A 14,378-nucleotide genomic window follows, 5' to 3' on the forward strand; every position below is an offset into this window, starting at 1 on the left:
CCACTGCACCACCACGGAAGCCCCAAAGACATTATTTTAAAAAGTGTAGCTCAATAACACTTGTGCCACAATAAACACAAAAATTCTAAATAAGTTAGCAAAAAACTCTTCCACATCAAAAAATAACAGAAATCAACAAATTGGTTAATATAGTAATTAAATTTGGTCTAATATTCAAATTGAATCAGTGAAATTATCATATTAACAAAATAACTTTAAAAATCATTTTAATATATGCAGAAAAAATACAAGTATCCACAAAGTACAGCATATTAATATTGAAAAGTTTTTCAAAATCTTTTCTTCTGCAATTGGGAACACATCAAGGATGTCCACTCTCTCTCCTTTTATTTTAAATTGTACTGAATGGTCAATCCAGTGCAATCAGGCAATGAAGGGAAATGGCATTGTAAAACATTGGAAAGGAAAAGATAAAACTATCATTGTTTGCAATGGATGTGACTATCAATGAGCAAAAGTCTAAGAAATTTAAATTATTAGAATTAACGATGACTTTAGCGTTGTAGACTACCAAAAAGTGGCCACAATTCTTTGCAGCTTCTCCCAATGAGAGGTGGAGTCTATTTCTCCAACCCTGAATGTGGGTTGGCCTTGTGACCTCCTTTGTCACAACAGTGCAGGAGAATCGATATTGTGTGATTTCGGGAGAGGCCTTCGCATGTTTCTGCTCTTGTGCATGGAATCCCGCCACCTCATGAACAAGCCTGAAGCTAACCTGCTGGTGGATGAGACATCACATAGGGAAGAACCAAAACCCTCCTATTAGCCAGTTCCCAGCCATCCCCCCACCCGGCAGCAGATACATGAGTGAGCCTCACTGAAAGATTAGCCAAGCCTGACTCAAAGCAGCTGAGCCCAGCCCAAATCACCAACCTCCAGAATTGCAAGATAAATAAATTGTTGTTTTAATCCATGAATGTATGGGTTCTTTGTTATGCAACAAATGCTAACTAATGCAGGAAGGCTCTGAAAACAAAGAGAGTATAGAAAAATATGAGAAATTCCTAAAACCAGGAAAAATATATATATAGTATGTTCAACAGCGTAAAAATTACCAAGTAGCCTCTGGCTTTGATGGGCTTCAAGAAAGAAAGAAAGAAGGAGAAGAAGGAGAAGAAGAAGAAAAGAGGAGAGGGGGAAATGGAAGGAAGAAAGAAAGAAAACTAAAAGAAGCTTGACTGAATGCAAAAAAAAAGAATCGTCTCACTGATGGCATAGGAAAGCTATCCAGGCAATCAGAATTTAAGGGACCAAGATGCTGGAGAGAAGATAAACCCACTGAAATGAGCATGGTATTTCTGCTATTTTCTGTTGAGACACCACCAATTTGTAAAAGCACAGAGATGCTTTTACTGAGCAGAGCATGGTTGCTAAACTGCAGAGAAGTAGAATAGAACAGACTTAAAAGAGTTACATGGCGCGGAGAAATGGAGCTTAGGACTATCAAACAGCCAGGACTTAAGAGGAAAAGATTGTGGAAAGAAAGGATATACAGAAAAGAAAGCCCAACGATCTGAGCCAGTTTCCCCCCAAGCCATTCGCAGCTTGGTTTGAGAGACAGGCAAACTTGGTGAAAAGCTAAGCATAGCTCTCATCAGTATCACTACGTGAGGGAGAAAACAGCAAGAGCCAGTTCCCATTATGGTGGTGAGGTAATAAAAAATAGCCCAGGCTTTCATCTGAGGCCCCCAAAAGGTTATACTTTATAAGTAAGGGCAAACCAGAAATAGAGACCAGGCCTTATGAAGACTAAAACCCAGACTCAAATCAGCTTAATATCATATTAGATTTAACTGATATAATATTATTCTCCTGGTCTGCCATATGCTATTAAAAACCTTCTCTGGAGAAAAATTATCAGCCAAAGCTTCCATAACTTTTCATACACAATTTCTAGCATTCCAATACAAATTAATATACATAAAAACAGATAGTGATAAAATAATAATGTATTTTTAAAGACAGTCCCTAAGGGCCAGATATTGCAGTCATCAGAAACAGACTTTAAAATAATTATGATTAGTATATTTAAAAATTAGATGACAAGATTGGGAATTTTGCTAAAGAACTAGAAATAATAAGAGTCCTAGAACTGAAAATACAATAATGGAAATTTAGAAAACAACAGATGAAATTAAAGATTAGACATAGCTGAAGACAGGATTTGTGAGTCTGATCTGTGAATAAGAAAATAGGTCAGCAGAAAATGTCTAGACTGAAACAAAAAGAGGAAGGGGGATGAGAAATACGGAAAACAGTATAAAGGAAATATAGACCTTCAAACAGTCTAATATGAGTGCAATTAGAGTCCTAGAAAAGAAGGAAACAGAAATTGAGGTAGGAGCAATATTTGAAGCCAATGTTCAAGAATTTTCCAAAAGTAATTCAAGCTTCTGATTCAAGAATCAATACAAATGACAAGAAGAAAATCCTGCCTTGCCAAATAGATAGTAAAACCCACTGAAAACCAATGACTGAATGAAATCTTAAAACCAGCCAGAGGGAAGCAAAGGAGCAAAAATAAAATTGGCAACAGACTTCTTACCAGTAACTGCCTAAGTCAGAAGACAATGAAATAATGTTTCAAGTTTCAAAACAAACAAAAAACCTAGAGTTCTACATGCAGAAAAAAAAAAAATCTTTCAAAATTGAAGGTGCAATAAAGATATTTCCAGAAAAAACAAACAAACAAACAAACAACTGGGAGAACTTATCACAACAGATCCACATTCAAAGAAATACAATCAAGGAGTTTTTCAGGCAGCAGAAAGGATCCCCAGATGGAGAAAGAGAAATGCAGGGAGATATGAAGGATATTGGAAAAGGAAAGGGAAGTGAGGAAATAGAAATAAGTATTTATTTTATTAAGCAATGAAACTACTGACTTTCAGGATTTAACATATATGAAAGCACAGAAGTTAAGAGTAAATAGAGTTAAGGTGCTCTACGGTATCTGTATTTTCTAAAATTTGGTTAAAAAACACTAATTTATATTAGATATCAATAAATCAAGCATGCCTATGGTAATATATAAGATAAATCATGTATAACCAGTAAGCTAATTGAGAAGAGATCTTAATAATAATAATTAGCTGATGAGTCCAAAGGAAAGAAGAAAAAACAGTACATATAATGGTGGACCCAACAGAACACAAATAGGTCTTTGAGTGAGCAAATCGTAATTTGTCATCCCACACTTCTCTTTACAACCCCCTTGGTTTCCCCCCGCAGTTAGGACAAAAATTCTCATTTGAGTTATTGTAAGGAAGACAGAAGAGACGTAGTTTTCTCCAAGGAACAGAACTGTGAATAAGTGGAGGTCCAAGTGATGTGGTATAAGGTACCATCAGAATTAGGATACTCCAAATGAAATACATTTGCCCTGGAAGCAGACAATTCATTGCTCATTGAGATGATGGAGGCTGATACCAGTTAGCCACCTATTAGGGATATTGTGCACAGCATTTCTACCTAAGTGGGAAATTGGACCAAAAGAGCTTTAAATCTCTTTTAACTTTTGTTTCTATTCTATGCACTATATAATGGTCTTTGCAGTTTAGTTTATACAAAGTAAATACCATCCATGATAATGTTGATACTTTTCCTTAGTCACAAAAGGTCATTATGGTATTCCTGCACTATTTTGCTTCCTTTCTAACTTTTTTAATGTCTGTTTTCCCCTATCTATTTAATAGATGAAGTATTTGGTAGGAGGCTTTCCAGAACTGTGTACCTACTTTGCTGCTTCCCCATCGTAGAGCCAGGTGCCTACTTCCAGCCTACGGCAGGGACCTTTTCAAATGAATCATGGAGGCTGCCTAATTTTGGATAAATCCAAAGACTACTTTATTCAGATTGCGTGGCAAAAGGCTCACAAAATGTTAGTTGATTAATGGCCTGCTCCATTCTTCCTGCCCATGGGGATGGGAGGGGGGAGGTTTTCTTGGCAAGGAGGATGTTTTTTGAGCACTGTTTTCTTAAGTAAACTTTATCACCCTTATCTAATGGCTGCTCAAGTATTATGGTGAAAATGATTTTTTTGGTCACTTCCTATGTCTTACCAGTGAGGGGATGTTGAAAGTTTACAGGAACAACACAAGCAGACACCTAGGGTTTTATGGGGATGAACGTGCTGCCTTATATGAAACTGAGTCAGAAAGTTGCATCTTTCTGGTCTTTGATCTTTTGTTTTCCTCATCCCTCTGACCCACTTCTACTGCCCCAAATCAAGTTCTCATAACATCTTACATGTGCTAAAGTAATTTTACTTTTCTCATTAACTGCTCTGAAGTCCCCAGTGTCTATTAACCCGAAATACTGATGTGGTGTAACCTCTAACAATGCTCTAACTGGGTCACTCCCCGGCTCAGAACCTTCTGCCTTCTGTTTCCAGAGGCATGAAGTCCAGACCTCCAGCCGAACATTCCAGACCTTTCCCAATCTGACCACCACTCACCAGTCCTGCCTTATCTGAGCTCATCCTTATCAAATTATAGGCTTCCCCAAATCCAGCCCCACCCCACCCCAGCTTTTGCTTATTCTCTTCCCTTTTTATCCTCATCTGTAAATCTTCTCTATATTGAAAGGAGAAGGAGAATGTGCCAGGGGATGTTTTGGATAGAATTCCTGCAAGTGGAAGAAAATTAAAATTGGGGGTGGGGGAGGCGATGATGGAAGTTTTAGGGTAAAGATGCTAGGAAAAAAATTTGGATAAATTTCAGAGAAACATGGATTTCATATTTAGCCTAGTATAAAAGCATAAGGAATAGATTTCTGAATTACCTGCATACAGATGTTTGTAATCATTGTTGATTCAGATGCAACTGAACAATGAATAAGCTTTTCTTATTATAATCACAGCACCTAAGACAGAAAAGCAGGCCTTTCCATGGTGCCCAATACCTCGCTGGTTAAGTGCTTATCACATAGTTAAGTGCTTTTTTACATGTTGGTTCACCTGAACTGTTTAGTGGTGAGGGGTGATCAGTCATAACCCGAAACGGCCCATCCACCATAGGGCTTTATCCCTGCCAATTCTTTCTTTGTGTTCTAAAACGTCTAAAACAAGTCAGGCACCAGGGTTGCTGGGTTGCTCGGTCTCTCAGCATCATTTCACACACAGGATGACAGAGTCCTGCTTAGTCCCTGCTTCCCATTATCTTTTTCATCTAATTACCAGTTGTGGTGAGTGACTAATGAGGATTGCTGAACTCCGAGCAATCCTATTTTTCTTGTCATTGCTGTAAAATATTCAAAACTTAAAAAAAAAAAAAACCAACAAAAAACTAAGCAGAACAACACTATTTGGAGAGCTCTACACACACATACACGCAAACGCACAACTTGATTGGGTAGAAACTCAGAACCAAGAGAAATGGCAGACTTCCAATACAACTTCCTCATTTTTAAAATAATTCTTATTGGAGTCTAGTTGATTTACAATGTTGTATTAGTTTCTGCTGTACAGCAAAGTGAATTAGTTATACGTACACATATATCCACTCTTCTTTAGATTCTTTTCCCATATAGGTTATCACAGAGCATCGAGTAGAGTTCCCTGTGCTCTACAGAAGGTCCTTATTAGTTATCTATTTTATATATAGTTGTGTGTATGTGTCAGTCCCAGTTCTCCCATTTTATCCTTCCCTCCCCCTTTCCCCGCTTGGGAACCGTAAGTTTGTTTTCTATACCTGTGACTCTATTTCTAAGACTTTCTCTTTTAATAGGCTCCTCACTTTTAGGTGTTTCTAAGGCAAATGCTAGTATCTTGTTTCATTCACCTCTTCATGGCTCCTTAAGCATTTTATAGAAAAGAGAAGAGGCTGAGTCAGCCCAAGTAATTCTCAGTCATAAGCTTCCCTGAGTCCATCCCTGCTTGTGTTCTCCCCCTTTACATCGAAACAAAACGTAAATAAAGGGGAAAACTAGCCCTTCTTTAAACTCCCCCTTGCTTAACTTAAATATAGTCAATCAACCCTGTTGTGTTTCAGCTTATTTGTGAGAAATCTTACTTTAATGACGTTTCAACCTGCATGTAAAAAACTAAAGCAATAAAGTACTTTTCTATTCTTCCCTGTCCCTCTATCTCAAGAAAGAGACAATCTTGCTTTACTTTAATTTAGTGCTCTGTTACAGTCTAAACCAGTCCTTTCTACCCATAGAAGAGAAATTTGTAAGGAAAGTTAAATAATTTTCTTAGGGCTCTGAAGTAGGGTATTTCCTGAGTGAATTTTTAAATTTAAACTACATTTAATGTTGTAAATTCCAAGAATAGTAATAGATCTACCTTCAGTTCACATACGTTTACTGAATAACCTCCTTGTTTCAAGCACAGCCCTAGAAACCAAGCAGCCAAGGATGAATAAGTTATATGTCTGCCTTCAAGGAGCTCACAATCATGTTTGGAAGCAAACATGTAGAGGAAAAAATTACAATTCCATGCTATAAAGATTGTAACAGATTTCTGTACAAGGTGGATGGGAAAATTGTAACGGAAACTCTGCTTGGGTGGGTCAGGGAAGGAGAGACTTCATAAAAAGGAGACACTTGAGCCCAGCCTTGACAGATTTTTAAGAATTTGGAGGAAGATGTTCCAAGGAGAGGGAAAGTGCATAATTGGTTCAACAAACTAAAATCAGTTCCTTATGATTTCAGCATAAAACTTAGGGTTGAAAGCTGGTGTAAAGCACCCTGTGAGTCATTCTAAGAGGTCTGCACTTTACTTTGGCAGTTGGGGACCTTTCCTGGACGTTGAGAAGAAGTAATATGGACTTATTTGTGTTTGAGAAGATGAGCTTGGGGTGGTTTCAGAATGGAATAGAGAAAAGCTGACCTGAAAATCTGGGTAACTTAGTGGGAAAATATCACAAAATTCCATAGAAGAGATGATAGAGGCTTCAGTACATGCAGTAACCATGGAGATGAAGAGGTAAACACAGACAGGGGCACAGTTAGGAATCAGAATCAGCAGTGCCACATGAGAAATGAGCAGTGACAAGGAAGACAACTCAAAGTTTAAAAAAACCACAGAGTTTATAAAAGCATCATCAGCATCACTGAAATGCAACAGTAACATCAGCAACCTTGAACCAGAATCATTCTTTTCAGCACATTTTGAAACTGATTATTTCCTCCACAGCCACATGAGGCAGGGCTCAACTATCAAATCTACTTATTCTTAATAAACAGGGAAATGGACAGATCTGGGAAGAAAGGATGGCAGGTCAAGAGTGAAATGGTGTCTCATCATTCCCATCCTGGAGAGGTTTTCTGACTCTCATGGTTACTATTATTAGAGATGATAGTGTGTCCAGTGTGTGTTTCACAAATTACATTTCTGCAGAAGAGATTATAGGGAAAAACATGAGTTTGGGCTCTTGGTTTCAAGAGAAAACAATTGTAAGGACATCAAGGTGTCTTCCAGAACTCGAGGGCAGGAATGCAGCTGATGGCAGGCAGGAACACCTGGGACCAAGATCTCCAAAATATCGGCACTGCCCATTTCTTCTCATCTATTTGAATCTTCTCTCTGTTTCTCTCTCTGAAGACTTGCTTTTATCAATGTCAGATTTCATTTTCTCTGAGGGCATTAATTTTTTTTCAAGGAAAGGACAAATTACAGCTACTGGGATTCTCTTCAATTGATATTCAATTTACTAAAGTAAAAAATACTAAAACTTAGTTTCCCTTAAGCCCTTAATCATATATATATATGTATATACATCATATACTCGTATTTATAAATTTAGTAGAATTTAACAATAACTTTCAAATTGGTCTTTGACTGCTCTTTGAGTCACTCAAGTTACAGAACTCAGTACACACACAGGCTTCTCACAAATTAGTTAATTTAATTGCCTTCAACATTTTAGATGCATCCGTAAGATTAATACATTTGTTGCCTGATCCGACCTGACAAGTGAAGTTTCCCCCAAGTACTTTCTCAAGTATTTACACTACTGTAGTAAACCTAATATATTAAATTCATAAATATGGTAAATCTGAAGTCCCCTCAAGCATCTCAGTAGTCTTTACAATCTTAGGAAAAAAGTCTCTCTTGTTTTGCAACATACATCCCAAGTTCAAATCAGTTCTTTAATTATGATTTTAAATTAGAATTTAAAAACCTCAACTGTCAGATTCTCTAACAAGCTAAATGTGGTAGCAACCTTTAAGCTGGCCCCCCATGACCCTCCCCTCCTGGTATTCACATTCTTGTGCAATACCCTCCCCTTGGAGGGCTGGCATTTAGTGACTTCTAGTGGATAGAATGCAAGAGAAGTGATGTTACGTTACTTCCAAAATGAGGTTATGAAAAAACTGCCTTCTGTCTTTGGTGACCTCCTACCTCTCTTGATTGCTCACTCTGAGGTAGCCAGCTGCTGTGCTGTGAGCTTCCCTATGGAAGACCCATGTGGCAGGGAACAAGAGGGAAGCCTTCAGGCAACAGCCAGTGAGGAGCTGGGACAATCAGATCAACAAACCATGAGGAACTGAATCTCGTGAGCAACCAGGTGAATGAACTTCGAAGCAGAACCACCCTCTCCCTGCCCTCAGTTGAGCCTTCAAATGAGACTGCAGCCCCAGCTGACACCTCGACTGCACCCTTGAAGAGACTTTGAGGCAGAGGTATTCAGCAGAGCTGCACCTTGATTCCTGATCTACAGAAACTGTGAGATAATAAATACTTGTGCCTTTAAGCCACGAAGTTTTGGAGTCATTTGTTATAAATATGTACTCGTCAGGGTTCTCCAGAAAAGCAGAACCAATAGCTTGTGTGCGTGCGCGTGTGTGTGTGCAGTATGTACACAGAGAGGAAGAGAGACAGAGAACTGGCTAGTCCAAAGGGCAGACTGACCAGATGGTAGTTCCAAAAAGAGTTCACGCTGCAGCCTTGAGTCCAAAAGCAGTCTGGCAGGGAGCACGTTGAGGGTGGGGTGGTTGGCAGAACTCCACCCTCTTTGGAGGACCTCAGTCTTTTCTCCTAAGGCCTTCAACTGAGGCCCATCCACTCTATGGAGGGTCCTCTGCTTTGCTCCAAGTCTACTGATTTAAATGTTAATCATATCTAAGAAATGCCTTCACAGCAACATCTAGACTGGTGTTTGACCAGACAGCTGGGCACCCGAGCCAAGTCTCAAGCTGACATATGAAATCAACCATCACAGCATCAATAAATAATTTACACATATTAAAACTATAAATAATTTATTACCAAATGTAAGCATATTTTTCCTACATTAATACCAAAGTATGTACTTAACCATGTCTATATTTAACTTTAAACCTCTTCAAGGAGATTGTTTTGTGACTCAGAGAAGAACTGCTATTGTCATCTCAGTGTGTCAAGGTTGCTACTGACCTGTGTGATTTGGGGTCAGGATGAAAGGTCTGGGACAGCAGACATACAGACTGATACCGTTCCTGCCTCTGAAAGCAGGCTTCAGACATTCCTTTAGCATATATTTCCATCTGATTTGGATAAATGGAATTTTACCACCTGAGGCTTCAGCTACATTTTTTTCACCATTTAATCGGATTTTGTATTTTTTTGTTTGTTTCCTTTTAGATTTAGGTATATCTGTTGGAGCTTGCATATCCTTCACGCTTTTGTTTGACTCAAATACCACAGTAGTAACTGCATCCTGGCTTGTCCTGTCCACAGAGTAGAAAATATGGCCACTAATAGCTCCCATGCTTCTACCTTTATACCTACATGTCTGGCATCCTGAAAGATATTAACTTCATTTCTATTTCTAAAACTGTTGTAAGGATTCCAGTTGATCTGGTCCAGGTATGTCCTGTCCAATGAAAAAAGACACACAGCCAGGGCCAGATAGGCAAGGGCCAACCATATTACATTCTAAGCTTGGCACGTGATTTAAGTTGCATACGAACAGCATGTTTTACTCTGTAGTCTGTATTAAGAATTCTGAAAAGTAACTTGCTGGGATAAGGTCTAAAAGCAAACAAGGAATGATCCTACAGGTAAGAATTCTAGGCACTAGAGGAAGATAAAGAGGTACTTTTAGATGTAGAGACTCTGGTAGCCATAAAGTTGGGGACTGGAGCATGGCTGCTCTAGGCCTACTTGTCAATACCAAGCAGAAAAATACTTATTTGCTACTTTCTGCTACCTGGATTGTCTTAAATATTTGAACATGATGATCTGAAAGTTGAAGACAGGTTTTCTTCTTCCTTTTCCCTTCACTGTAATAAAGTAAGAGCTATCGTAAGGACATCAAATTAAAATTTCTAATGACTGACTTTTAGAAGACATAGAAGCAATAGAATCAAGAAGAGAAATGAGAATAAAGGAAATCGATTCCTAGGTAACTCTTTAAGCACTGAATGGGTTCTTTCCTCAGAATTACCTTTTTATAAATAGGAGACACATACATGCCCTGCATTCAGTCTCAGGATGGGCACGTAAATCCTACACCAGTTATGTGGAATTCATAACTTTGGCTGGCTACCATCTTTTCCTCTTAATCATATGCGGCATCTCAGAACTTACCGCCACGGCTGGGGACTAGAAGTGTCATTTAACCATGTGCTCCTTGGAATCTCTCACATGATTAAGTATGTATATCCAGTTCTAAGAAAGAGTAAAGATTTGGTTACTAGAGCAGAATGGAGCTTTCATCAATCTTGAGAAATAAAAATGAAGCTGGAGGAATCAGGCTCCCTGACTTCAGACTATACTACGAAGCTACAGTAATCAAGACAGTATGGTACTGAGACAAAAATAGAAATATAGATCAATGGGACAGGATAGAAATCCGAGAGATAAACCCATGCACATATGGTCACCTTGTCTTTGATAAAGGAGGCAAGAATATATAATGGAGAAAAGACAGCCTCCTCAATAAGTGGTGCTGGGAAAACTGGACAGCTACATGTAAAAGAATGAAATTAGAACACTCCCTAACACCATACACAAAAATAAACTCAAAATGGATTAAAGACCTAAATGTAAGGCCACACACTATAAAACTCTTAGAGGAAAACATAGGCAGAACACTCTATGACAAATCACAGCAAGATCCTTTTTGACCCACCTCCTAGAGAAATGGAAATAAAAACAAAAATAAACAAATGGGACCTAATGAAACTTAAAAGCTTTTGCACAACAAAGGAAACCGTAAACAAGACAAAAAGACAACCCTCAGAGTGGGAGAAAATATTTGCAAACAAAGCAACTGACAAACGAAGCAACTCCAAAATACACAAGCAGCTCATGCAGCTCAATATCAAAAAACAAACGACCCAATCCAAAAATGGGCAGAAGACCTAAATAGACATTTATCCAAAGAAGATATACAGGTTGCCAACAAACACATGAAAGGATGCTCAGCATCACTAATCATTAGAGAAATGCAAATCAAAACTACAATGAGGTATCACCTCACACTGGTCAGAATGGCCATCATCAAAAAATCTACAAACAATAAATGCTAGAGAGGATGTGGGGAAAAAGGAACCCTCTTGCAGTGCTGGTGGGAATGTAAATTGATACAGCCACTATGGAAAACAGTAGAGAGGTTCCTTAAAAAACTAAAAATAGAACTACCATATGACCCAGAATTCCCACTACTGGGCATATACCCTGAGAATACCATAATTCAAAAAGAGTCATGTACCACAATGTTCACTGCAGCACTATTTACAATAGCCAGGACATGGAAGCAACCTAAGTGTCCATCAACAGATGAATGGATAAAGAAGATGTGGCACAGATATACAATGGAATATTACTCAGCCATCAAAAGAAACGAAATTGAGTTATTTGTAGTGAGGTGGATGGGCCTAGAGTCTGTCATACAGAGTGAAGTAAGTCAGAAAGAGAAAAACAAATACCATATGCTAACACATATATATGGAATCTTAAAAAAAAAAAAAAAAAAAGGTTCTGAAGAACCTAGGGACAGGACAGGAATAAAGATGCAGATGTAGAGAATGGACTTGATGACACAGGGAAGGGTAAGCTGGGATGAAGTGAGAGAGTCGCATGGACATATATACACTACCAAATGTAAAACAGATAGCTAGTGGGAAGCAGCCGCATAGCACAGGGAGATCAGCTCGGGGCTTTGTGACCACCTAGAGGGGTGGGATAGGGAGGGTGGGAGGGAGACGCAAGAGGGAGGAGATATGGGGATATATGTATATGTATAGTTGATTCACTTTGTTATACAGCAGAAACTAACACAACATTGTAAAGCAATTATACTCCAATAAAGATGTTAAAAAAAAAAAAGAAAGGAAGCTTTCTTTGCTGAACTAGATATGAGTCACATACAATTTTCCTGTTTGACAAGAGATTAACTCTATACCTCTGTTTTCCTGTGCATTTGTCAAAAAGTTGAAAGAATGCACTTCACATAAAGGAACTTGGTGAATAATATTTGGTTACATACTTAGAATTTATTCCACTTTGGCAAACTGCCCTCAGATTCTCTTTGGAAATGTCCCTCACTCAGTATGCCATATGCCATGAGCTTTGGAATGGATTGACTCCATCCCAGCTCCAAGGTATATTATTTTTTCCCCACTTAAAGCAAAGGTTGGTTCAATAGAGGCTTTCATCCAAACCTAGATCAATCAGCATTTGGTTTCTTCCTGGCCACAGTGATTGGCCCAATCAGAGTAAATCTCAAGACTTTTATTAAATGGTTATAGGAAGTGACCATCTCTGTCCCCTTGGATGTGAATCAAGTTAACATGTTGCCCCGGTTGCTACTGGCAGCCATTCTGAGAATATGATGGGAACCAGAGTGAGAATGGGATGAAGCCAGCATGCAGAGGAGGGCATAGCCAAGGGAATCACAGAAAACTGGGAGACCGCCTTAATCAAAACACGCCCGGACTTTTCAGACATGGGAGCCAGTAAATATGGTTTGTTATTTATGCTAATTTGTGTTGGAGGTCTGTTACTTACAACCAAAAACATCCCAACTAATACATAAATCATCTGGGAAGGTGGACTTATCCAGAGAGCAAATACTAGAATATAGTAAAGGTTAAATTAATCACTACTGTTTATTTTCACTCACTGCAGCATTTCATGAATTCAAGAATATCAGATGGAAAGAAACTAAGTTTATCAGGACCAAGCACTCCTTTGATAGTATATATACGTGGTCATCAATTCAAGTGCTTTTTAATAAATGTTGGATGCCAACTTTGAAAGTCTTGTTTGAAAAATATGCCCAGTAAGGGGAGTGCGCCATTGGGAGGTTGCTTAATCTAATATGTTCTCTCTACTAACCAGCTTCTCTATTCTATAAAATACCCAACATTAGTCATGCTTTCAAAGATAAAGCTTTGAAAGATCTTCCTTTTCAAAATTATGATCTTAGATGGGCAAAGTAGGGGCAATTATTTATTACTTAACAACTCAGCAGGCATTACCTTATCAGATTAGGTCCAGCAGAGAAATAACCCTCAGGAAATGGAATACAAACATTATTAGGTGGAGGAATGGGAGTGGAAGAGAGTTTTGGATCTCGCGAGCCTACAGGGGAAGGCAGGTCTCAGGGGAGACCAGATCATAAGGTAGGGGTGAGGAAAGAGTAGTAAAGTGACAAAGAGTATTCAAAACCCTAACCTCACTTTCCGTAATTTTCTCCAGAGCCAGTCTATGTATGTAGAGAACGTTGATAAATGATATCTTAATATTTGGACTATGTATGTCTACATTTGAGTATGAACCCTGACACCAACAATTGGCAAAGTCCTAAGAACATGTCCTTGAACTAGAAGAGGGTTCAAGCCAAAAACCTGCTACAAACAAACTGAATCAATGCCACGTTTTAAACCTTAGGCTTTGCCTTCCTACTCCCTTTCCCCACCCCCTCGCTTCACCTAATCCTGCCAGTCAATGATTTTCTTGGCAATCTGTCCTTACAAGATATTTACATGATTTCTCTGCTGCCCTTTCCATCCAAACGGGAAAGGCACCAGCTTCGCGAAAAACTTCTACTTGTCTCACTGGACAAAAAGCAATAATTAACTACTAGAATTGCAACCAGACATAGTTAAAAGCTGGTTCAGCTTTCATTTAATAAACTTTGCTTTTCCAAAAGAAATGGTGTCCTTCTTTTTCCTTCCATTCTGTTATCTGTCCACTACATCTTTAACTGCCTTTTTTGGGTAACATATCAAATAAAAGGTCATTTGATTTAAGGGAGGTTTCCAAATATTTATGGAGTAGCTTGAAAGAAGAATGTCTATAACATCAGTTTGGGAAAAACATTTTTTTCCCTACAGATAAAAGACCTTAAAAAATATGCTCTAATTTCTTTCTAACCAAAAGAGAGAGACAGATTATATTAAGGTATAAAACTACAACCTGA

The 14,378-nt window shown here is 38.5% G+C and overlaps 1 protein-coding gene across 8 annotated transcripts in view; it reads right to left on the bottom strand.

Annotated features, from left to right (window-relative positions):
- CEP44 (centrosomal protein 44) overlaps positions 1–14,378 on the bottom strand; it is a 171,690-nt gene that overhangs the window by 42,267 nt on the left and 115,045 nt on the right. The window lies entirely within an intron of this gene.

Source organism: Aethalodelphis obliquidens, unplaced genomic scaffold (genome assembly GCF_003676395.1).
Source record: "Aethalodelphis obliquidens isolate GAN/ISIS:26980383/991018 unplaced genomic scaffold, ASM367639v1 scaffold61, whole genome shotgun sequence".
Taxonomy (NCBI): domain Eukaryota; kingdom Metazoa; phylum Chordata; class Mammalia; order Artiodactyla; family Delphinidae; genus Aethalodelphis; species Aethalodelphis obliquidens.